This window comes from Rattus rattus, chromosome 2, assembly GCF_011064425.1.
Source record: "Rattus rattus isolate New Zealand chromosome 2, Rrattus_CSIRO_v1, whole genome shotgun sequence".
NCBI classification, from domain to species: Eukaryota; Metazoa; Chordata; class Mammalia; order Rodentia; family Muridae; genus Rattus; species Rattus rattus.
In genome coordinates, this window is record NC_046155.1 from 225,309,528 (window position 1) to 225,336,224 (window position 26,697).

Sequence of the window (26,697 nt, forward strand, 5' to 3'; positions counted from 1 at the left end):
CCAGGCTTCCAATAAAGCTTGTCCTGAAGGGTAATTCTGTGTTAGCTTCCTCCTCTGTGAACCTACCTCCTGCAGTAAATTATGACATCAAGGGCAATGTGTGTGTTCTGAGCAGCAAGAAGACCCAGTGAATAGAGAATAAGTTGGAAGAATATGGTTCCACAGATGGGATAGCCATCCACACATTGCTTGAATAATCAGAGATGTTTAGATGACTCCCCAGAGTTCCTACTTCATGCAGATAATGGGAAAATAATGTAGACTCCATATTGTTTATGCAAATCATCAGATATGGCTTATAAACCAACAGTATTCTAAAGCTAATTGTTATTAGCCTCCTACCGTTTTATTCAGCCATGTAGTCCAGTTTTACTATGTCTATGTGCAGAAGAGTTTGGAATGTAATTCTGCATTTATCTTAGAATCCCTAAGGTCTATGTGCACAGCATATGTGACATGTCCAAATCTAGTGCCAATAGTAATTTAATATACTCTATCTGAGCAGAGAGCAGATGAGATAATAACAGAAAAACATAAGTTATTGACACACACAGAGTTCTAGAGTCATGGAGTTCTATAGCTGGAAAGGACCCTACTCGATGAAGTAATGTTTACCAACGTATGAGAAAGTAAGGCCCATAGATATTCTGGAAGGTGCTCAAGGTCAGCCAGGAAAATTAGTCACAGACTTGGGCAAAGACCCAAGTCTTTTGACCTGATCCTTTCAGTGTGACTTGTACCTTGCATTAACACACTCTTAAACTCTGCATGCAAGTGCACTGGGCAAGAGTGAAAGGTGGTGGTAAGAGCATGGTAACTAGAATCTATGGTGTTTTTCCACGCCACAAGATTCTACAATGGCTGTTATCTCCCCACTGCTCTTACTTCCTTCCAATGAGAAGCAATACATGACCCCTCACTGCTTCTTCAACTTTTGCTTCTCTCCTTCTGAGGCAAATATATTCTTCACTCTGTAAGATGGAAAGAGTTACCGAAGGTGTTTTTTCTTTCTTTCTTTTTTTAATGTCTTCCTCCTATCTGATAAGAAATGCGTTGCTCGCAGAACTTCTGGTTCCACTTACGAGCCCTTGGACCCTAGTTTGACACAGGAACAATGAAGCAAGGGCCAAATGAATTTCTAGATTAAAGGCCAAATGTCAGCCTTCTTAGTAAGATAAGTAGACTCAATCCCATTGCATCCAAACCAGTTTCCCTGCAGGACAGAAAATACTTGCCTAGTTCAAAACTAATCTTCAATATTCATTATGGGAGAAAAACGGGGGCTGAAAGTTACCTGAATAATAACAATTGTTGACTGTGTCCATTTCTTCTGGAAAATGGGATAAGAACCTGTTAGTAGTGCCAAGGGCTGGTGATGTTTTGAGGGTACTTAGCCCAGTGATGACACCTATTTTCTAAAAATAAAAAAGAAAAAATATTTTAAAAGTGATTGCCCTTAAAAAGGAAAGAACATCTGACTTTGATAAAATAAAGAGGGTCAAATTTGGGGTTCTTTTTGGTAGGGGTGGTGGTTTGAATACGTTTGACCTAGGGAGTGGCACTATTAGGAGATGTGGCCTTGTTGGAAGAAGCGTGTCACTGTGGGGGTCGGTTTTGAGACCCTCCTTCTAGCTGCTTGGAAGACAGTCTTCTTCTGTTCGCATTCAGAACAAGATGTAAAACTCTCAGCTCCTCCAGCTCCAAGCCTGCCTATATGCTGCCATGCTTCCTACCTTGATGATAAGGGACTGAACTTTTGAACCTATAAGCCAGCCCCAGTGAAATATTTCCTTTATAAGAATTGCCTTGGTCATGGTGTCTCTCCACAGGAATAAAACCCTAAGACACTAGGGTACAAACATGAGCTGTACTGTGCTAATTTGTTTGAATCAGAAAATATACGAAATGATCCAGGTCCCAGGTTGCTCACATCTACCTTGAAAACACTGGGTGTCAGCTCTAGTCAGTGGAAACGTCGCAGATGCATGAAATATCATTTTTCTTTCTTTTTTTTTCCGGAGCTGAGGACCGAACCCAGGGCCTTGTACTTGCTAGGCAAGCGCTCTACCACTGAGCTAAATCCCCAACCCGCATGAAATATCATCATAATGTGTCAAGACGCAGGCACTGGTCACTGGCTATTCTGGCAGTGTTTTTCCTGAGTTGTGAATATAAAAAAAAAAAATATTTCTTTTGCTCCAACTTTTCAGTTAGGTTATTTCCAAAATCGATGCCTTGATTCAGTTACTGCAGCTCAATTCCGAGTCTCTCTACCATGTCTCTTCAGAGAGCACAAGTGTTCCGTCTCTGAGTTCATTGACTCTTTTCTGGAATGGTCTGGTTTAATATGGCATTAAAGAATGGACCTATGGCTTGAGTATTTCCACCTCCCCAAGCGTGTGGGGTAATTTAATCCCCAGTACTACAGGGTGCTTACTAATGGGTAGAGCCCATTACTAAGTGTTAGGTCATGAAAGGTCAACTTTCATACCCAAGTTCCTGCTGATTATGAAAGAGCTCAAGGCCATGAGTTTTATCTGTTTCTACCCCTCACACACTGGACCTGTGCTTTCTGCAATGAGTTCAAACAATAGCATCAACAACAAAACAAAACAAAACAAAAAACAAACAAATCAAACAAAACACAAAAAAACCCTAAAAAATGATGACCCTTGCCAAAGATCAGCACCTTAACTTGATTCTTCAACCTCCACAACAGCAAGAGATCTATTTCCATTCTTATTAACTTCTCAGCGCATAGTATTCTGTTATAGCCACACAAAACTGGGACAGGTATCAACATGAGAAGTTATGGACAGGTGGCAAAGTTACTGCCTCACTAATTATCATGTGTCTTAATACCATTTCAATTTTAATGTATGAGACACAATTCTAAACAGGGGTGAATATGTAGCTTAACAGGAGGGCGCTTGCTTTGCAAGTTTGTGGACCAGTGTTTGATTCCCAGCAATGCCGAAAACCACTTCAAAATTACAAAACAGGCCCCCAAGCAACAATGTCATGTATACATATCTGACTAGATACTAGATGCTATATTAGATAATAGAATAGATGTTTAGAGAAAAATCTAGAAATTACAGATTTTTACTATCCGTAGAAACCTTATAAAAATTGCCTTTTCTAATTGTGAGATGATTCATTTTTAATTTTAGTATATGCTATCATTTTTAAAACATTGATTTTTTTATAATGAGTCTAAATTTGGCGGCACACGGTGGCACATGTCTGTAATCCGGTACTTCAGACCCTGAGGCAAGAGGATTGGCAGTTTAGGGCTATGTCAGGCTGCATAGTGAAATGAGTTGAGGAAAAAAAGAAGTCTAGTTCATAGTTTTCTGAAAATAATGCATCTTATTTATGCTCGTTTTCCTGTGAGTTATTGATTCTTATAGATATAGATTCTTATAGATAGTTATAGATTCCTATAGTTATAGATTCTTAGTGTCTGAAACTTAAAGTCTATTATTATAAGATCATTCAACTTTGAGAGAGTAGTAATAGCTTTGAAGTAATTTTTTAAACAATTTGTCCATGAGTGAAGAATTTTATTTCCTTTTTCTCCTCTCCCACATCATAGTCTTTCTCACAGGATCTAATGATGCTAAAAAAAAAATTCCTTCTGACTTTTACAAATTTCTTTTCTCTTTCTGCTCCATTAATAAACCTTTGATTTTTCCTTTTGTTGGTCATCTTTGCCAAACCATTTCCTGCCTTGACTGTAATGACCATTTTAAGGCGTAATAAATGATGCATGCATGTGTTCAACAAGAATCTATTGAGTGCTTGCAGTTTTCCTTTGAAAAAAAATCTAATTTGGAATAAAATCCTATCTTTGTGACCCAGGAAATCATTCACATAATTGATTTTAATTAGGATACATGATATCATTAGATAAGACTATGGCATTTCCAAATAAAGTGTGCCTCAGCCTGTGTCCCAGCCCCCTCTCCCCACCTCCAGCTGACTTCCTCTTCATTATGTGGACTTGTCCACATCATTACAGTGACATTTCCCAGCACAACTAGAGCATCCATTAGTCCCAGCCACTGTGACTGCTGATGGTCTTTTTTCCTCTGGCTTGCCATAATTCACAACAGTCAATTCTTCCTGTTGACATTTCAGTCCACTCTTTTTGGTCACCTGACTGAAAATGAATGATAAAACTAGCCAGACCTATTTAAAAAACAAAACAAACCGAAGATGAGGTCTTATTTGCCAGGGATATGAACAGCTCTATTTCTTCAGTGAAAGACTCTATTATTCTCTTATTGTTTCTCCTCATTGCATTACTAATTCTTTATATAACCTCAGCCACTTTTTTTTCCACAGCAAATTCTACTAATAAGTCTGCTGAGAGCTATTTGATAATTTGCCAAAACTAAGATCAGCTATAAAAATTTTCAGCCTTTGAACAAAGTAGCACAACTAGGTTTATTATAGGAAGGTACCTTTTACAAGCTTCAAATAGCCTGATAGAAAAATCCCATTTTTGTAAGATTCAATCAGTCAATTTATTAGCAAATCTTAACATCCAATACCCTCATTTTGTATTGCTGGGTGTTCACTCCTGTTACAAAATGGATACCCTCTAGCAAATTATGTTTTCATTGCCCATGTAGGGAAGTGCTTCTTGAAGGGAAACAGAACAGTAATCAGGTCCCACAACACATAGTACATGACCTATTATCAAGCACTTACTTTCACCGGTTTTTCAAGTAACCCATTGAAATGTTTTGCCAGTCTTCAAGTACGAATTGCGTTTGTGTGATTCTGTAATTGCCTTCTCCACAGCGTGGCCAAATGACTAAGCTGTGGACATTTGCAAACTTATTTAGCCTTGGTTTAAACCAAAGGCAGGCTTTCTCCACTCAAAGACTCTGGCTTCAAATAGCTGAGCATGTGTTCTGCTTATGTCCTGCTTTAGTTTACTAGACCATGCTAATTCCATTAGAGCCACTGGAAGCATGATTCAATCGTCTCGCCTGTTACAAACGTGCTAGAATGAGTGTGCACTGTATCTCTACCTGGACACAATGTCCAGAACTATTGCTTTCTAGCCTTAACGTCTACAGGAATCTTTCTAAATAACTCTGGAAGATGGTCTTCCAGCTACTGATGGAGTCTTTCAAGGTGACTCCACTTGACAGATGCCACCAGTTTGTGGGACAGCCCATTCTGATGCTGGATAGTGCAGTAACCCTTTTAATCTCTCTCTGTGTCTCTCCGCCTCTCTGTGACTCTCTATCTCTGTCCCTATATCTGTTTTTCCTCTTTCTCTCTTTCTCTCTTTCTCTCTCATCTCAAGCATACTTTTAGATATTTGGAGACAGCCAATGAAAGTGAGGTAGTGGAATGGTGGAGTGGTGGGGTGGTTGGATGATGGGGTGGTGGGGTGGTGGGGTGGTAGTGTGGTAGGGTGGTCGGGTGGTAGGGTAATCTATTGTCCTCTTCAACAATTACTTTCCTCCAGAAATCTCAGTGTTTGGACCAGTTATTTGGAAATGCTGGCTGATAAAGTTCAAATGCCTTGTAATTTCCCAGTCTAATGTACATAGGCCAAGTGAAAGCAAGAAAGATTTCTGCTGAACATACTGGTTGTTGTGAAAGCAGCTAGCTGATCCATGTTTAAAAAACTGTAAGCATGGTAAGAGAGGGGTCTTGGAGACTCACTCAATACTAAAGAGGTGAAGTCAGAAATCTCTGACAACAGGTGCTCATATGTGTTTCAACAATCTCTGGCAGTGGGCCTTAAATCCAATCAGCTGTTAGTTGGTTACTCCCATGAGCTCTGTACTGATATTATACCAGTGTATCGTGCAGCTCACTGTACTAGGTTACAGCTGTAGCTAGGTTAGAGTTTACCTTTCTCTGACATCAGGCAATGTACCTTCAAGTACCATGACCACTTATCAGTAGGGGTGACAAACGAGCCTCAGGTGACTTTCTTTGCAGAGACAGATTTCTGGGCAACTTGCAAGTATTGTGTTCTTGCTGTCTATTTATGAAGTTCTGTTAATAAGTGTCAATTCAAGTTTCTCTAATATGACAGAGATTCTGTTCCAACCCCACTGCTCTCTTCAGCCAAGATGGTCTTAAATTTTGTGACTGACCTAGTGAAAGCCATTCGGAGTCTCATAATGCAGTGGATCCAATGACTATCACTCCCATCCCCCCATGGGTGGCATAGGAGGTGTGGCCTTGATGAAGTAGATGTGGTATTATTGAAGGAATTATGTCACTGGGCCAGGCTTTGAGGTCTCTGATGCTCAAAGGCCTAGTATGGTATTTTATTTCTGGCGCTGGATGATCTGGATGTAGAACTCTCAGCTCCTCCAGCACCATGTCTGCCCGCGTGCCACCATGGCTCCCATCACCGTGATAATGGACTAAACCTCTGAAACTATAAGCTCTCCCCAGCTAGATGTTTTCCTTCTTAAGAGTCTTTTCACAGCATTAGGAACCCTAACTCCGACACAGAGCATCGCTGTCCTTCATCCGTATCGAGTTTGCATCCTTTTCCTCTCATCTCTGGCCCATGGAAGAGTTATTGACTTGTTTCTTTTCCGTTATGCTTGACATTTTTTGCAATGATGGCTAGAGTTGCATTTTTTGCCATTTTTTCCCCCAAGGACGTGTTTATACAACGTAGACCATAGAGAGGGAAAACTATTGACCAGAGATTCTAAGAGATTCTAAGGAAATGATTCAGACACATCAGAATTCACCAAGATTGAATAGAAGGACCTTGTTAAAATGGCTTAAACATTCAGCTGATTTGGCCTTTCCATTTTTATTGATTTAATTTATGTTTTTTTTTTTTCCTTTTTCTTTCCCAAACTTGGTGTGAAGCATTTGCTATTTTGGTTCTTTTTTTTGTCACTGGTCTTGTGATTATATCTTCCAGTTAGCATTCAAAATATCCAACCTACTTTTTGTGTGTGTGCAAATTTTTATTCCTGCCAATGAAAATTTATTCCTACAAACCACTTGGAAACAAACTCAGTTGTAATTCAGAAGGTTGTGGCCATTTTTTTTTTTTTTCCTGGAGAATAGCTGGTGCATTTACTGCCATCTGGTGGTGTATTTTGGAGAGAGTAAAACGAATAATTTGGATTCATTAATATAAATAAATAAATAAATAAATAAATAAATAAATAAATAATAAATAATAAATAGCAGGGCCTATTGGTGAAGAACTATAATCCCAGCCCAGGGAAGTTGAGGCTGGAGGACTGCAAGTTAAAAGCCTGCCTGAGCGAGAGAGAGAGAGAGAGAATTCAAGAAAGTCTAAGCAAGTTAGTGAGTCTCTGTCTCAAACACATATATACATACTTACATACATACAACCTTAGATATTGGATATAGAATTTCATAATAAGGTGTTTCCCTAGCATGTTTCAGATCCTGGGTCCAATGCCATAGTAGTAGTAGTAGTAGTAGTAGTTAAAGTAGTAATAACAATAATAATAATAATAATAATAATAATAATAACGATAATAATAAATATTTACAAAATCAGTATATTATATAACAACTTGGGCCTACAGAAACTTAAATTAGCTTGGATCAAGGGAAAGAAATGATTCCATTCATACTGTCTTTTAATCTCAAACTAGTGGGCATATGTGAACATATATAAAAACAACAATTTTATTGTTTTTATATAGAGGAAAATACAGACAAACCTATACTAGGAAGTTTCCAGGTTTATCTGTCTTAATTTTAATTTTAGTTCCTAGTGTGAACCGTGCCTGTTTTGTGCTAGTGAGTGAATCTGACTGCCTTCCCCTCCGGCTTGAATTTTATGCATAGGCCTGTGTATTCTACATCATTGAGACAAACACGAGACCGTAGCGGTGGCTCATCTGACCGCTTCCTTCTCTTCAGAATGGTTTTTCTCTTTCTTTCCTTTGTTCCTGAACATTCCAAAAACTCTGCTTTTAATTCTGTCTTCCTCCCGCTGAACACCTTAGCAAGCAGCTTCACCTTTCCGTCCCAGATACAAGGTCTGGGTAATGACAGGGGCAACTTGTTTGGGTTAAATTGACCCTGGCAATTCAAATACTCTGAAGTCATGAATACATTAATGCTAATAGGTTTGATCAGTTAAACCTTACCGAAGTGCTAACATTTTAGTCAGGCATTGAAAGCTGGGAGAATTGCTTAGATCTAGTGCCGTGTTCAACAATTGGCCTCCCCTGAAATTGCAGCACATGGGAAACTGCTAAAATTGCTTTTGTTAACATTATACTACAATTATTGTTTCTTTCTTTCTTAAAAAAAATTTTGTGTGTGTGTGTGTGTGTGTGTGTGTGTGTGTGTGTGTGTGTGTGTGTGTGTGTGTGTGTGTGTGTGTTTTTACATCTGAGTGTAGATACTTATGGAGGCCAGATCCTTCTGGAGTTAGAATTCAAGGCAGTAGAGAGCTGCCCTGTGAGGAAGTTTCCAGGTTCATCTGCCTTAACTTTAATTTCAATTCTTTGTTGCAAACAGAACGCAAGAGAATCATACACTTTTAACTGCAGAGCCCTCCGTGTGGCTACTCTTATTTCTCTCATTCATTAACATTAATTTCATGCTGGGTTATGGGGACAGGATTACAAAAGACAAAGAAATCAACAACAGTAGCAAGCTGTCAGCTTGAATGTTCACACAATTGACAGTGATGTTCGTAGCTCTCTATATGTAGTTCTACTTAATTCTAAGACAGCAGGTCTGAGATTCTAATTAAAATGTTCCAGGGTATATAAATATAATCTTGCCTTTTTCAAAAGTAACTTCAGGTGATCCAGAGACAAGCGCTCTGTATACCACACTACAAGGAAATTTTACATGTGACATGGATGTTATAAGAGAGGGGCGTTAGGTGTTTGAGGTTAGCAGAGGTTACAGAATGAGAACCCCTGCCCCCCAAAACACACACACACACACACACACACACACACACACAGATAGATAGATAGAGAGAGAGAGAAAGAGAGAGAGAGAGAGAGAGAAAGAGAGAGAATATCTAGAGAGTAAAGGGAAGTACAATCCATGAGAGAGAGGGTAGAAGGTATCTTTTTCTCAGAAGGGTTCAGGGATGCTAGTTAGTAGTAAACAAGGTGGGATGAATCCCCAAAGACAGCTAAAATTCCAGCAGAGTAAGGGAACACTCCAGGTGGAACAAGTGGGCATTTCAGATGATCTGCAGCAGTCCAGGGTTTTCAAAAGTTCGAATTGCAGAGGAAGCTGGCCTGGACGGCATATCCGACTGTGAATTGATTCCTGGTACATTTCAGAGAACTAACAATTAGGAAAGTTATGCTAATTAGAAATTGGAAAATTCCTCTACTATTCTATTTAAATACTTAAAACTCAGATGCTGCAACACTTGAAAGCAGAAGCATAAAAACACTACAAACTAATTAAATTCAAGCTGATCAAAAACTACTTAGTGAACCTGGGGGAAAGCTAAAATAGTATTAAGAGGGAAAAAATAGAGCCTCCAAATATACATTAGAGCATAGGAATTTTGAAACTTAAAGTAAAAGACAGTAAATAATTAAAGTAACTCAAGAAGTAGAGTGTGTATTACCCAGAAAAAGTGAGGTTAGTGTATCAATGTATAATGTTTTCAATAAATAAAATACAGAGAGGCTTAGTGGTGTTCAAAGGACACTGAAGCAGCTTACTGGGGAGGGAGTAAGGAGTTCAGTAGAGAAATCATTAATGCTATGATAGACAGACCATGCCAGGGTTCTAGCTCTAGAGACTGACAGCATACAGGGGTTTCCAAGAGAGGGACCATGAGGCAGGACTCCTTCTTATACCTTTCTGTGAACTGGGGAGGTTTCACAGTACAAGGCTGCAGCCTGGCTACTTAGTGCTCAGGCAGGAGGCAGGGAAGGAGGTGGGAGCTGGACATCACTATAATGCTTACACTTCACTCTTAACTCTGTCCCCAGGTGAGAGATCCTGGCATCTGGAAGTCTGTTAGTCAGACACTTAAAGACAATGAATGTCTCAATAGGATGATGTGGGTATTCATGAGAGAAGGCTGTTCCAGAGAGCACAACCTGCACAAACTCTGGATTCCAACATTGCATTTGTACAAACAGATGTGCATTTTGATAAATGGATTATTTTAAGATGAAGATTTTAAGCTTCCAGGCTTTGAGGTGAACCTGTAAGGCTGATTAAACATGTTAGTTTTAAATTTCCATGGTTATCAAGTTTAAAAGATATATGATCTGCAACTGTTATAAAATTCAAAATAAAGCCTCTAATCCGGAAAATGAGATTTCACTACATCTATGCCTTCCTGCCACACTTTCAACTAACTTTTAGGGAAACAAGGTTGCAAACAAATGAGTAAAATATTGGTTAAACTCTAGACCTCAATTCAATATATGAGATGACTCCTTGGAAAGAAAGTGGATTACCATCAGGAATATGGACAAAGATTTAATCCCATAGGATTACATACCTTTTTTCTTCACAGTAAGAAACTATAAACAGCAACAGTTTATTTCAATAGTAGGTGATATTAATAATATAAGAATAAAAGTGTTTTCTATTTAAAGCTTAAGTGATCAGCAGTGATTTTTATTCTAGCATTGAAAGCAAACGTGCTCTAATAATACTGCTGGATACTGGTGAGAAGGCTCTTCTTGAATAGGAAGTGTGACTCTACCACAGTACATTGTATCTTTAAAAAAAATTCTGCCCCTTGTTGAGAGACTTAAATAGAAACAGTTTCAGAAATTTGTAATTTACAGAAGTGTGGAATTGAGCTAGAATTGTAAGGCAAAGAAAAGCAAAACAGGGTTTGTAACAATGTTAGACACCAATCTTTTCCTTCCTCTTCTCCACCAGGCAGTTGAGGATGTGGGTGTTTGGGGGAACTAGAAGTAAGGTTAGAAGTATTAATGAGCAGAACTAAAAGCCTGCAGATGGATGGGTAGAGAAAGTCAACATAGTAGGGCTCATCCCATTTTCCCTGGAAAAACCTGCTGCAGGGCAGAGCCTGGGCAACATTACTGGTTCTTTACAGTCTGTACACTGTTAGAATTTACACTTGGTCAACTGTTAGGTCTTTACGATTCTGTAACACTTTTCCCAGTTGAAACGACTATGTCCTTCTGCTGACACCTGGAGCTGTTTATGAAACCTAGGTAATTTTGAGCCTGTTTTCCTTTAGGAATTGGAGTTTAGTTAGATATGAGGCAGAGTACCTGCTTTTAGGCTACACTACAAATCTTGGGTCTACAGTGAGTCTACAGTGGGCTTCTTGGCTGACCACATTTCATATACTTCACAATTTGAGGGTGGGGCACTGAAGTGCGTCCTGCAGGCTCCAGTGTTGGATGCTCACCTCTGGTCTCCTCTAGAGATTCCCCTCAAACGTCACTGATGCTGCTGAGTCTGTTATAAATCCTTTTATCATAAGAAATGATATTCATGTTTGTGACTACACGTGCACTGTCAGTTCCTCCAGCAAATGATTAAATATGATTGTGGTCTCAGGGGCCCTCAGACTTGTGATACACAGAAGTACTTGACCTTCCAGCCAAGGTTTGTTCCCATTCATGCAGCTCGAATGTCGAAGATAAAGGAAAATGAAGCACTTGGTCAAATTGGTCAACTTGAGCTCTATCTGTGCTAAGGACTATCTTTGCAATGTGAAGGGCTTCATCAATCACATACTAATGAGCAAAACCACTAGCACCTACCAGCAATTCCAATATTCCCCACGCAAAATCCTTTGAGTAGGAAATATTATTCACTGCTTATATCGTCTTCTAACAACAACTTTAGTGGCTTTTACTTTGTAAATGGGGATATCAGGACTCAGATTGATAAAAGACTTGTCTTCCTTGCATACCTAAGGAAAAGCCTAAGAAAGGGACCATGGGAAGCTGGAGTTCAGAGCCAAACTTCTAAACCTCTTCTTTGCCGTTTTGTATTTTAAGATTAACCCCCACCCCCTTCCATAGAGGGAAGAGGAATCTTGAATGGAAGGAGAGAGAGGTATACGTAATTTCAGAATATAGAACACTTGATTACTAAACGTGATTTCAGCCTACCAAATGAAACAATTCATCAGAGAGCTTTAAAGTTCTATTTTCTCAAAGATTTAATCTATCATCCATCTATGTATCTATGTATTTATGTTTTTGTGTACGTTCATATCTATCTACCACCCATCTATCTCTATATCTCTCTATCTATCTCTGTATCTCTGTATGTATGTAGGTTTGTATATATGCATTTATCTATCATGTATCTATTTATATATGTATATATGCATGTATATATCATGAATGTCTCTGTCTGTCCATCCGTTCATCCACCCATCTATCCATCCATCAACCCATCTACCCACCCATCTATTCTCTCTCTCTCTCTCTCTCTCTCTCTCTCTCTCTCTCTCTCAATCTATTATCATCACCTGTCATCTAACTACCTGTGCCTACCCAGGCAGAGGTGGATCTATTGAAAGGGCTGCAAAGAGATCCTTTTCCACCTGGTGTAAAACCTGTCATTTCCATGTAAGGGAACTGAAGAAGAAGAAGGAGGAGGCATAGCATCATGGGATGGAGAAGCTGGGATTATCCCCAGTGCTCGCACAGTCTGATACCAACTGCTCTGGCTTACAACCGGAATCTTTTCATACAGGTCATTGGGTAGAAATTTTAGGATGCTGCTTTTGTACTGGGGCCAAATGAGCTCAAAGTTAACTCAGGCAGAAAAAAAATGAAGAAGCCATAGGACACATCCTAATATAATTGCTGAAATCATTAACAGGGAAAAATACTAAAATCATCCAGAGGAAAATGATGAGTCAATGTGGAAGTCTGACAGTGTGCTTGTCAGTGGGAAACACTTAAATAAGAAGAAAAGTGAGAGAACGGCCTTAAAAAGGGGGAGAGCTTGCAATTCTATATTAAGACAAAGAATATTTCAAAAATAGAGTACACATAAGGACTTTTTTTACTTGTCTAAAATTAAGAGACTGTATTGCCCACTAACTTTCTTACAAAAATTTGGAAGTAAACTTTCAAGGATGAAAAAATACTATTGAAAGTTGAGATGTTTTATAAAAGGAAAAGACAATATCAGAAATAATATGAGCACATTTTTTTGAAAAAACTAAAAATACTTTTATACAACTTAAATTTTATTAAGCTATTAGCATGGGTGTGTGCTTGCATGTGTGCATGTTTAAGTGTGCTCGTGCATGTGTGAGAGGAGAGGTTGTGCACATGAGTGCAGGTGCCCATAGAGGCCATAAGTATGAGGTCTCTTAGAGCTTGTGAGCCACCCAATATGGGTGCTGGGGCTTGAATTTCAAGAGCAGTGTGCACTCTCAACTTGCAAAGCATCTTTCTAGCCCAAGAATTAAAAAATATATTTTAAAAATTAACCAATCATTAATATTTAAAAGCAAAATAAAAGTAAATTTGGGGGCTTACAATATGGAAAGTAAAACCATAACAAAGACAATAAGAAGGTGAGAAGCAGGAAATAGAAGTGTTCTGTTGTAAAACAGTGTCCATGTAATAGTAAATGAAGAAGGCAGATATCTGGATTACAAAGCAAAGAGCCACCAATGAAAAAACTTAAAAAGAGACCTGGCTCAGAAATCAATAATGGATATACAAATAGAATCATAAAGTTGAGATAAGATGATAAAAGTAACAGAAAATAAGATTAGAAAACATAAAAAATAGCAAAAGAATACGTCTTAGTCTATGAGCAATGGCATTAAATTTAAAGAGTTTATAGTGCCATTAAAACACTATACTTTCAGAGTAGTATAAAATCAATATCCAGTTATTGATATGTTGTCTAAAACTTCTAGGTTAAATATAAAGGAACAGATAGCTTAATGGATAGTAGAGAGAAAATCATATAGGATAAAATGGTAATAAAAATTATTATTTTCATATCAAATATAGTAGGTAATGTCCCTGATAAGTATGACATATCATCAGAAACAAGGAGAGAGATTTCTTTGTGATTCATCAAATTACCAAAATATAGCAGTGCTAATTGTCTGTGTACTTAATAGTGGAACATCAAAGTCCATGAATCAAAAACTGACCTTGAAAACACTAAAGCTCATCTCAGTGATTAATAGAAGAGGAAGGCGGGTAATCGGCAAGCTTGAAGTGGGCTTGAGTGACACTCGCTACATATTTAACATAATTACACATGTCAATGTAACGCTATCCTGTCTACTTCTATGTCTACTTGGCACAAGCCAATGTCATTTTGGAAGAAGGGATCTCAATTGAGAAACATCTTCACCAGGTCAGCCTTTGGGCAAGCCTGCAGTGCATTTTCTTGATTGGAGATTGATGTGTAAGATCCAGCTCTCTGTTTTGGGTTCAATAAGAAAGCAGGCTGAGCAAGTTATGTGCAGCAAGCCAGTAAGCAGCATTCTTCCATGTTAGTTCTTGCCTCCAGGTTCCTGTCTTAAGTTCCTGTGCTGACTTCCCACAATAATAGACGGTTATTGGCAAAGTGAAACATAAACACTTCCTTCCCCAAATTGCCATCGATAATAGCATTTTATCACAGCAATAGGAATCCTAACTATGAACATAACTTAGCAGCAATGTGTATACTCCTTCCAAGTATACATGAACGTTTATCTCAAGTGAGACTGTATTCTTAAAATAGGCTTCAGTGAACGCAAAGAAAATTAAGCCCTGGAAAATATTTTCTATGTTCACAATGAGATTTAATGGAAAAATCAACATGAGAATCAAGTCTGGGAATTTCTCATATATTTTCCAATTAAATAACATATTGTCAAAAAAAAAGCATGGATCAGATGAAAGTTTATATAGGATTACAGAAAATATCTTGAACTAAAGGTATTTGAAATTTGTGATAGGTAACTACATCACTGGTTAGAAAGAGTTGACAGCAATAAGCACTTTCCTTATTATTTCCTTATTTCCTTATTATTAAGATCCTTAAGATCAGTGCTTGAAGGAAAGAGCAAAATAACCCCAAAATAAACAAAAAGGAATAAATAATAACTATTGAGGAATAACTGATGAAACAGGAGAAACAATCAATGAAACCAAAAATCAGTTATTTGAAAGACCAATGAAATTGCAAGAACTAGAACCAACCTGACAAAGAAATAAAGGGAGGCAGACAAAGGCGTCAGTAGTCAGGAACAACATGAGAGAAAACCCCATAGTGGCTCACACAGACATCAGAAGAAGAGTAAGAGGATAAAATGAGTGGGTTTATGCGATCAGTTTGCTGTTCAAAAGAAATTAACAACTTCTTCGAAAGTACAAATCCCAGAGGCTCACCACATGCTCAAGTATTTTCAGTGGTAAATTCTTCAAAAAATAATTGTTTTATACAAATTCTTTATGGGAAACCTGAGTCATCCCAATGCCTTCAACTACTGACAATGCCAAGACAAATTTCTAAAGGGAAAATCCTGAACAGTATTTATCATACTGGTAGAGGCAGTGTATATTTACAAAATTTTAGTGAACCAAATATAATTAGGATTTTGTTGATATGGTTGACTTACCATAGAGAGATCAACATAGTTTGCCATTCTCATAAGGCTAATGCGGATACACACAAATCATTTAATAAAATTTAAGTTATTCAAGAAAAACAAATAAGCTAACAAAGAAGAAGATCTCAAAAAAAATCTAGTTATGAAAAGAAATTTCTTCCACAGGACAAAGGGTCACTACAATTATATAAACAAGATAAAATAAACCTAACAGCACTAATGATAGATTACATTCTTTTTCTTGGAAAATTATAAATGTTTTTTACTTTAAAATGCACCCAGTCAAAATGTCTACCTTCAACTTTTATTATTGTAAGTTCTTTCTAATTCTATTAAAGAAAAGAGAAAGTGTGTGTGTGTGTGTGTGGGGGGGTTATAAGCATCATAAGAATATATAACAAAAGTCTTTAAGGAAGTGAACTATAAAAAAGGCTACGAAGCAAATTTAGACACATTTTAAGACACACAGTCAATATGCAGAAACATCTATGTCATAAAAAAACTGACATATACATTTAAAAACAAAACCCAGACATAAATTAGAGAAAATGTGTATCAGACATCGATGGAATAGCTATAAAATATCCTGAGAGAAATTAAATAAGTAGACATTCTCCCATGGCCACAAAGCAGAAATTTCGATCTCACTAAGATGACAATTTTCTTCACACTCTCCCAGCAGGCTCTGTTGATAGAAAATGACAAGATTCTAAACCTCTATATAGAAATGCACTTCACTGAAAATAGACATAAAGATTTCAACACAAGTATGCATGCATGTGCGCGTGCGCGCGTACACACACACACACACACACACACACACACACACACACACACACACACACACACACACCCCTCTGGAGGACCTAAACTACTTAAGCTAAAACTGAAAATCAATTGGATTATTAAGATTGTCAGTGTCTAACTCCTTGAGTCCTTTATTTGTTTTGAATATTAACCCTCTGTCAGAGGTAGGGCTAGTGAAGAACTTTTCCCAGTCTGTATACTGTCATTTTGTCCTAATGATGGCGTCCCTTGACTTACAGAAAATTTTCAGTCAATTATTAGTTCTCGACCTCAGTGCCTGAGCCATTGCTGTTCTGTTTAGGAAACTGTTTCCTGTACTGACAAGTTCAAGGCTACTCCCCCACTTTCTGTTCTATTAGATTATGTGTGTCTGATTGTACGTTGAGGTCTTTGATCCACTTGGACTTGAGTTTTGTGCAGGGTGATATATATGGATCTATTTGCATTCTTCTTCATGCAGACATCCAGTTAGACCAGCACCATTTGTCGAAGATACTCTCCCTTTTCCATTGTATGATTTTGGCTTCTTTGTCAGAAATCAAGTGTCTATAGGTGTGTGAGTTTATTTCTGGGTCTTCAGTTCAATTCCTCTGATTCCTCTGTCTGTTTCTATACCAATACCATGAAGTTTTATTACTATTGTTCTGTAGTACAACTTGAAATTAGGGATAGTGATTCCTCCAGATGTCGTTTTATCTCTCAGAATTATTTTAGCTATCCTGGGTTTTCTGTTTTCCATATGAAATTGAGAATTGTCCTTTCAAGGTCTGTGAAAAATTGCATTGGAATTTTGATGGGCACTGCATTTAATCTGTAGATTGCTATTGGTAAGATGAGCATTTTTACCATGTTAATCCTAGTAATCCTGAGCATGGGAGGTCTTTCCGCCTTCTGGGGTCTTCTTCAATTTCTTTCTTCAGAGGTTGAAGTACTTGTCATACAGATCTTTTACTTGCTTGGATAGAGTCACACCAAGGTGTTTATGTTATTTGTGGCTATTGTGAAGGGTCCTCCAGTAACTTGAGCAGGGGTTGTCCCTAAGCCTACTGCCTGCTTATGGGTCCTGTGGATCCTTGTCTGGCCTCAGTGGGAAGGAATGTGCCCAGTTCAGCAATGACTTTGTGTGTGTGTGTGTGCGTGTGTGTAGTGACACCCAGATGGGGGCCTCCTCTTCTCAAAAGAGAAGGAAAAAGAGGGCTGGGGAGAGGACTTGCAACCAGAGGTACTGGGAGAAGAGGAAGGTCTGATATTGGGTTGTAAAGTGAATAAATAAATTTAAAATTAAAAAAACTGAAAATCCATGTCACTCACTATAGATTTGCAGATTAAAACAGATGTGTTCAGACTTTTGCCTGTACTTCAATGTGGCCACATTTCAATAAAGCCAACAAAGCATAAAATAGCCAGATGCAAATGCATTTACTGAACCTCCATAGTGACCATCACAGCTTCGTTCGGCCGCACAAAGAACAATACAGAGTGTCGATAGTTTACGCTTAGGATTGGGCTGCAGGCTAGAAGCCACTCTTGATGCCGATTCACAGGTGAGAGGCTTATACTACTGTTCGCTAGACTAGGGATATATTAGAATTATAGAAAATTAAATATCATTCTACTCTAGGTGTATTACTTTGCAGCATTGTAAAACCAAAGAGCTGTCAGTTGGGAAATACCTGCAGGAATCGATGGCGGAGACCATTGTACTCTCGCTGTTGGTATTCCTTCTATGCTCTGTCCAAAAGTTACCTAGCAACAGCCAGGGAGGCCTGGCCTCTTCCACTCTGATTCTCTGAATCCCTTCCCTCTTCTTGACCTTTTTCTCCATCTCACCACTTCCCCATCTCCCCACTCTCTCCACAAGTTCCTGACCAGCTTCTCCTCCCCTCCCCTACTCTCCCCTCCCCTCTCCTCCCTTCTTTCCCTCTCTCTATCCTTCTCTGTCCCCTCTCTTTCTCTGCCTCTACTTCTTTTACAAACCCATGTCCCCAAACTGAATTCTATACCAGACTCATCCTTTGGCTGGTACCTGAGGGGTGGGGGATGCCTCAGCATGGGCTCGTTAAGGCATCCCTCCCACCGCACCATCCCGTGCTCTACAAAACACAGCAACAAAGAAAACACAGCAAATATAGACCCAACTTATTTCCAATAAAAGGGTTAACTGATTTCAAGAATTGTATCAAGGTAATTCAAAGGAGGAAAGACTACCTTCACCATGAATGCAGAAACAATTGGATAACTACATATGTATCTGCATATCTATATCTATATATCTATATATTATATTCTGTGATCTAGCTACTTAGCAGGGTGAAGTGGGTAAGTGGACTGTGCCTAGGAGTTGAAACCCCTGCCCCTAAAGCAAACTAACAAAACAAGCCCACAACCTTGAGGAAAAGGTATTTTTTTTCAATAGGGTAAAAACAAAATCAAAACCTGATTACATATAAAATAAAATCTTAATAAACTGAATTCATTACAATGCAAGTTTGGCTCTTTAAAAGCAGTTAAGGAAAATAGATGATAATATATTTAGCTATGAATTACTTAATAATTACATTTAAAACTTTTCATCCATAATGTACAAAGAATTCACAGTATTCCACAAAGAAATGAAATCCAATAAAAAAAATAAGGGTTGAAAGATTTGAAAACTGTCACTAAAGACATGCAAATGGGAGATTTTCAACCTCACTGGTTTTCATCAATTTTAGGGCATAATGAGAAAGACCTAACATTGCTGGCACTCAAAAAACAGACAATAAATGGATATGTAAAGTCGACAAAAGTCATTGAGCTGAAACCAGGAGAGGTGTGCATTTTATTAAATATAAATTACACCTCGGGCTGGAGAGGTGGCTCAGCGGTTAAGAGCACTGACTGCTCTTCCACAGGTCCTGAGTTCAATTCCCAGCAACCACATGGTGGCTCACAACCATCTGTAAAGAGATCAGATGCCCTCTTCTGATGTGTCTGAAGACAGCTACAGTGTACTTCTATATAATAAATTAATAAAAATCTTTAAAAAAAAAAATAAATTACACCTCAAGTCAAAAGTGTTTTCACCAAAAAGTTGTATAATTTCTGAGATGCTCTGTTTAAAAACGCTGCTTCTGCCTGTCGCGTGTGGAAGGACAAGTTTCATCTCTACCATGTAAGTGAATCCCAGTGCGTCTGTGTACTATTAATATTAATGTAGCATTAATATTTAATCACATTAGGAATTGTTACACGAAGTAAAGAGAGCATACTTTGGCTACATATGAATGTCTTCCTAGCTTCTTTGCTAATTGCTATGTGCAGTTGCAAGATCTGGCCAAAGTGAAATATTCTTAATGTTAATTATGGTTGTGAACATTCTAAGAATGGTCATGATCAGTACAGAAGGCTTATGTTCATAAGATAAGGTATCTGTCTTTATCATAGAACGATTTCACAAGGAAAGAGCAGCACTCATTTTCAATCTTTTTAACAGGACGAATAAGCTTATCATTCAGGAGGAAAAGGTTCAATGCACATCACACAGAACCCAATGTTCTGTAACTTATCCAATTACAAATTGAGCATTTATTTTGTGTGCATCCCATAGATTAAGACTTGCAGTAGGCAGGAAGTCTGGAAGAAGTGGAATAACTCCATAATGCCCAGAGTCCCTGATATTTTTCCCAGTCAACCTGTGGAATCCCCACATCCCTACACCATATATTTTCCAGGTGGAAAATTAGCTGCTCAGCCTCTCACTTCACATCAGTGTTCTCTGCATGAAGAACAGGGAGGACAAAGGACCACCAGTGTTTGTCACAGAGCTCCGGAGAGCTTTCTGACTTCCCTTTTTACTGTCACTCACCATGCCCACCTGCAAGGGGGTCTGAAACTAGATGAGATGGCTCCTACTAAGATCCTGATGTCAAGGGGTAACAGGAAACACAATCCCCTCAGACTTCAGCCTGCCTGTTAACTCTCTAGAGGTCTTGATTGGCTTTGTTTTCTTCTGTTTACTAGAGAGTTACGAGGCAGGAAAAATCTCAGTCACAGGAAGCAACAGGTAACAAATGATTATACACACACTCTCTGTGTCACACACACACACACACACACACACACATACACACACACACGTAACAAATGATTGCAAATACACAGAGAGAGACAGAGACAGAGATAGAGAGATAAAAACAGAGACAGCTGAGCAAAGCACACAGAGAAAGACTACTGACAGAGCAGAGAGGAGCCCCAAATTCCTATTTTCCCTTGAAAGGCTGAAGGTTTTAAGGGCGAAATAAGGAAGGTGCCCACTTCTAATTTTGGGTTGATCATCTTTAACAAATGAAGGGGAGCTGATAGACCCCAGCTTCTGGTATAGTGTTTGAGACTAGCCTTAAATGTATAGATTTAGCCTAGACTTGTCAGCCAGAAGGACTCTGTTGGCAGGAGGTAAGCTCTATGTCAGTTCAAGAGGGCAAGGAAGAAAGTTTGCCTTGTTTCGGTCCCCTTTTTCTATCTAACTACCCATCAGGGATCTGTTCAGTTTCTATTCTTCCATGTCTGCTATTTCCTCTGTTCCCTATAACCACAGAAGGGTTTAAGCTGTCTGAAGACTATCTGCAGACAGAATTTAATAACCTAGAAGAGTTTAGGCCTAGAGGAGGATTCAACCATGCCTCACATGGCTTTTGCCCACATTCTCTTGATGTTATCTACAAATGGTTTGGGGCTTTTGCTTTGCAGGGCCTCAGGCATGCGAGGCAAACTCTCTCCAACTGACTGCGGTGAACCTCCAGCCCTGTGGGTGTCAACTGCCATGCCTAAGAGAGCAAAAACCTACACTAAGAATACAGACTATATTTCTTCACACTCACCCAATACTGAGCCATAAAACATTAAAGAGAAGATTCTGGTTTTTCCAAGAAATGCATGAATGAGTTTAACTTTTTGCCTCAGGCATTTAAATATCTCAAATTGTGACTTTATAAGTTGATAATTCATCACATAATTGCACAAACACAAATTACATAACGTTGCATTATTTCCCTCAGATGGGAACTTGGTAAATGGCACGCTGAAATATTCATCCAATGAGGGAATTTCACTCTAACACGATTGCCCATTTTATCTCAAAAAATTAATTAACTTTGCCAGTCAGTAGATTGCAGAGTAATTTATTGATTTTTGAAGAGCATGAACATGAAGGAACTGAGGTTTTCTGAGGAAAAACACACATATTTAGAAGCCAGGAGGGACGCTGACACATTTTTGCCACCTGAATGACGTGGAGATGAAAGAAGAAGCCGTCTCTCTCTTTTGCATGTTGTTCTGCATCCGTCTGCTTTGATTTTTTCCTAAGGCTTGCAGAACTTTACTGTGATTGAGCCTGTATGATGTCAAAAGGCATCCAAATGCAAATTGAAAATACGTTTCTTATCTTTTAGACGTAGCTTTCATCTAACTGTACTCCAGTTTTCTCTCTACGAGAAAAGCAGTGCCTGTGTCTTATCTGCTGTGAAGAGATTTTGTTTTTAAGGCTTGGACATGTTAAGCAAATTGATTCTACTACAGAACAATATACAACCTTACCGTCTGCACAATGAGAACATATTTTACTGCCTTCGTTGTACATTTCCCATCCTCTGGTTCAAAAGCAAAAGCAACTTCCCAATGAAATGAGTTTAAAGTCATAGTGAACAGGGCATTAAATGAGATTAGGTGGAAAGGCAACACGGGATGCAAAACTAACACTTAATGCCCTAGTGCTATACCAGGCCCTTTTCTGTGTCATTAACTAGGTTTGAAATATTTAGACAAGTAGCCTAGTCTTGTGCTCATCCATTACAGAGTGAGATATCAAACTCTTCTTCCTCAGATGATGGCCCAGCTCATTTTTTCCCCAAAATAAAACTGTATGGAAGTGTTTATTTTTTAAAGTCTAGTACCAGAGAACAGGACAGACACGACAGTTACTACTCACAAGGGACAGGGTCCCCACTGGCCGGCTATGTCCACACCAGTAGCACAAACAAGTCAAGCAAAACAGTAGAGCTTGCGGTGAACCGCTTACAGCGGTGAAGCACACAATGTGTTGACTAGGACACCCGATTTTTTGGCAATGCATTCAGTAAAAACAGCACAAGGACATTCTGGAAGGGCTTAAAGTCATATTCAGAATTAAACTGAAAATGTTCAAAGCTAAATAGCAAAACGGAAGCTTTCACTAGCTGCTCAATTCTATCAAATCTGAACAGAAATAGTTTGGAGAATGGCTATCTTAACGTCACGTCATTTCAAAGCTAACCTCAACAATTCATCATGGAGCCACAGCCATGGCACTGAGCGCCACCTCTGCTCCAGTCCTACATGCAGAGCTCAGGCTCAATAACAATGACCCTCCTACAAGCAGAGACGAAGTACATGAGGTGAGAATGAGCCTGAGAAGCCCTGGGTTAGGAGCATGTGCTTTGCCTGCCACAGTTGCCACACAGAAGGCCTAGCATCCCTTCCGGGGGGAAGAGATCTATCTCCGCGGACAGCTGCCCTCAAAGGTCATCAGGTACAAGCTGGTTCCTAGGCAATAGCCTGAAGCTCTGGAGAAATGACCAAACCCTAACCCTGCCCCCTGCCCACTGAAATCTGTACTGTTTGTCAAGGCTTTGTCCGTAATTAGGGCTTGGTCTTAATGACACCACCTGTATTTAAGCCAATCAGGAACAAAGCCAAATTGCATTTTCCTTAGGTCTACTTAGTTGACAATAACATCTCAGGTAGTGACCTTATCATACAGTCCTTTAACAAAAACTCATAAGTTGCATTGATTATTCCCCAGGAGATGAGGGAGCGGTGGTAACTCAGATGTGCACCTCTGAGAAGATTGATCCGTTTCCTGTCCCGTTCTATCCAGATTGTCTTGAAAACCATGGGGGAGAGACTGGAATGGCTCACCAATCTGAGACTGTATTCGAGCTTTTACAACATTAACCGGGAAGCTTAAGAACCCCAGCATGGCTCCTAGCACACCTCCACAGATGAAATCATTGACCAGATGTGCACTATGTGTAGTGGCAGTAGGCAGATGCTCCTTAATGGGACCTCGAAGACCAAAAAAAAAAAGGACATTGCTGAACCCATTTTCGGAAATGGATGGGCACCAAGCCTTGGTAATACTCTGCAACCCCATGGCATCTGCGCACCCGGAAGTGTTTGTGAACGTATGGTGATGCTTGTGGTCCTGAAGCAAAGTCTGAACCCTTTCCAATGGTGTGAGAATGACTTCTGTTGTCCGGGTAAGCAGTGCTGGCACACTTTGGGTGGCAAACTCAGGAGCGCTGCTCACGTGCTTGCAGAGCAGGCGTGACAGGTCCTCATACAGACCAAACATAAGTGCCAGCATGGTCGTCTTCTGCATCAGTCCAGGAAGGATTCCTCGGTACAAGTTGCGGAACCCATGCTTCCTCAACTGCAGGATGGCGTCCCGGTTTTTGATGTCGTACAGCTGCTGCCGGAAGAGGCTCTTCTGAACGGGGTATGTGATTGCCAGGTTGTTGAAAGCTGCGCAGCAGCCACAGAAGTAATGCTTTATTTCCCCCACATCCGCAAGGTGAGGTGACAAGTCCTGGTTTGATGAGGTCAACATTGGAGGCCTCTTGTCATGAGCTTCTGAGCCCATCATGGTGCTTCCAGCCTCTCCTCTCTGGGGAAGACTTAGCCTGTGACATCAACTGGGCCTGGCATCGAGGAGGACAGCTTTCCGGTCAGTTTCCCAGTATTTTCCATTGTTAGCCTTCTCTCTTCTGAAGTCAATTTTGATAAGTGCATTTCCCACCGTCCCCGGTGCCCGCCCGCAGGACCGCGAGCAAGCGAGCCCACGCCCGCGCAAGCGCAGACCGGCCCAGCTCATTTTTAAAGCAAAGCAGAGCTCACTTTCTCACAGAAATGTGTCTATCTATGAGAACTGAGACAAAAGAACTTCCCATTTGGGTTGTGGGCTTTCTGAATACAATGCATTTCTTTAGGAAGAAACTGACTGAGCTTCTCAAGGCAAAATGATTCCTTGAGGTTGACAGTCAGCCTTGACTGACATTGACGTTCAGGTAACAGGTAGCCTGTGTGGGCTTTCAGCATAGACAAAATACTTTCCCCGATCCCTTAACAGAAGAAGGTTTGTCATTTGCTTGGAACACCCAGTTGGCCAGGAGGTGGAATTTTCCTGCTATTTATTATCTATAGAAGAAAGTCTTTAGAAGATGGGTAGTAACAATCCTCGTAAGTGATCTTTAATCAGTGATGAAATCTCAGAGATAAGACTTGAATTTGTGTCTGCTGGACTTTGGAGCCCATGATTTTCCTTCATCCATCTAAGCCTGAGTCAGTTCTTAAGCTTGGAAATGTGTTGACCTTTAAGGATCATCATTCCTACAGAAAATCATTTAGCTGTATTTCAAAAGCAGTATGGAATAATTATAGAGACCCAGGAGAGTACAACAAGATAACCAAAAAGTTAAAAAAAAAAAAAAGAAAAGAAAAGAAAAGAAAAGTATCCAGTAAAAAAGGAAAAGAAAAGAATTACCTCCAGGGGAAATTGCAAACAAAGAGCTATGGGTGTGTTAACATTTGAGTTGGATTTGGATGAAATGCCAGATTTTGACAGAAGAGATAATGGTGGATGGTTTGAATATTCTTGTCCCAGGGAGTAGCACTATTAGGAGGTGTGGCCTTGTTGGAAGAAGTGTGTCACTGATGTCCAGCTGCATATCTGCTTAGGCCCTGTGATGCTGGAGCACCAAAATGCCACCCAGGGAAGGCAAAATGCAGTTCAAGACAGGGGCCTCAGCCTGTGTTCCCTTGGGCGAGAATCAGTGGGGTCTGAGACAGATGCTCTGGTTCTCAATCTCCTGTTTTCTCAGATGTCACTGGGTCCCTCTGAGCTTCCCCTGCGAGCCAGGCAGAAAGGGCATGGCCAAGCCAACAAAGGAGGGCGGAATCTGGTTTGGTTTCCAGTGAGTGCTGAAGTACTGAGGGGCTGGAAGAGAAGCACAGAGCCAAGTGCCTCTCCCCCACTCATTCTTGTTCCTTCCCCCATGATCCTTGATGAAGGAGAAGGTACTTGCTTGTCAAAACTGCTTTATTTATGGTGGAGGAGAGCACATGGTGAACCAGGAATTAAATATCTTTTGCAGGAAGTGATGCCCAGGAAGGGAAGCTCATTGGTTAAACACTCTTGACCTATCTAGATATCCCATTAGCATAAAGAACTCTAGGTTTTTGTGCTATGTGACTGGTTGTGATAGTACTCTTAGAGAGGTATCACGGTTAGTTTGCTCCAGGACAGGTGGAGCCTGGCTGGGAACTGGTTAAATTGCCTACCACTCCCAATTATGTCATTTCCTAATGTTTTGAACCTCCAACTTTACCTGTTCTTCTGTAAGCCATGGTGACATGGTCCAATTGCCCCCCAGAAGACCCTCCTCCTAGCTGCCCATGAGCCAGTCCTCTCCTGTTTGTCTGTGGAATAAGATGGGGAACTCTCAGTTCCCCCAGTGCCATGCCTGTCTGAGTGCTGCCAAGCTTCCTTGGATTGAACCATAGAACCTGTAATCCAGTCCCCAATTAAATGTTGCCCTTTATAGGCGTTGCCTTGGTCACCGTGTCTCTTTACAGCAATGAAAACCCTAAGACAGTTGGAGGTGAGAAATACCAGAAAGGTGAGGAAACATTGATGTGTAGGGAACTGTCACTGAACTGGGCAATACTTACAGGAAAAAGGGACAAAACAAGACCCAGTGTGTCAAATTATATCTTAAGCCCTAGGCTATACTCTTTACAGTCAGTATTTCTAGGGTGTATGTATGTATGTTGCATATATGGATGCACGTGTTTATATATGTATATGTAGGAACACAGGAAGGTCAGAGGACAGTGTCAGTATTTTTCCTCAGGAGCCTTCTGTTACTTTTTGAGACAGGCTCTTTTCCTGGCCTGGTGCATCCCAGTTAGGCTAGGCTGGCTGGTCAGTGGGTCTTGGGATCTGCTTGTCTCTGCCTCCTCAGTGCTGGGACTATGAACACATGTCATGCTATGCCTTTTTAATGTGGCTTTTCTGGGAATCAAACTCAGATCCCCAAGCTTTTGTGGCAAGTACTTTATAGACTGAGTCATCTCCCCAGCCCCTTTTGCTGTCTTTTGAACAGAAGTACGCTGCTTTAAGTTGAGTAATTTGTGTTTGAATTGTATGCCAGTGAGGATAACATTCAGGACTTTTGAGCCGGGTGTAACCAGATTAAAGCAAGATTCTAGAGAAATTACCTGGTCAGCCTGCTGTGAAATATATTAATTTTAAA

The 26,697-nt window shown here is 39.8% G+C and overlaps 1 pseudogene; it reads right to left on the reverse strand.

Annotated features, from left to right (window-relative positions):
* Positions 1-23,098: 23,098 nt before the first annotated feature.
* On the reverse strand, positions 23,099-24,074 carry LOC116893579 (annotated as a pseudogene).
* Positions 24,075-26,697: the final 2,623 nt, after the last annotated feature.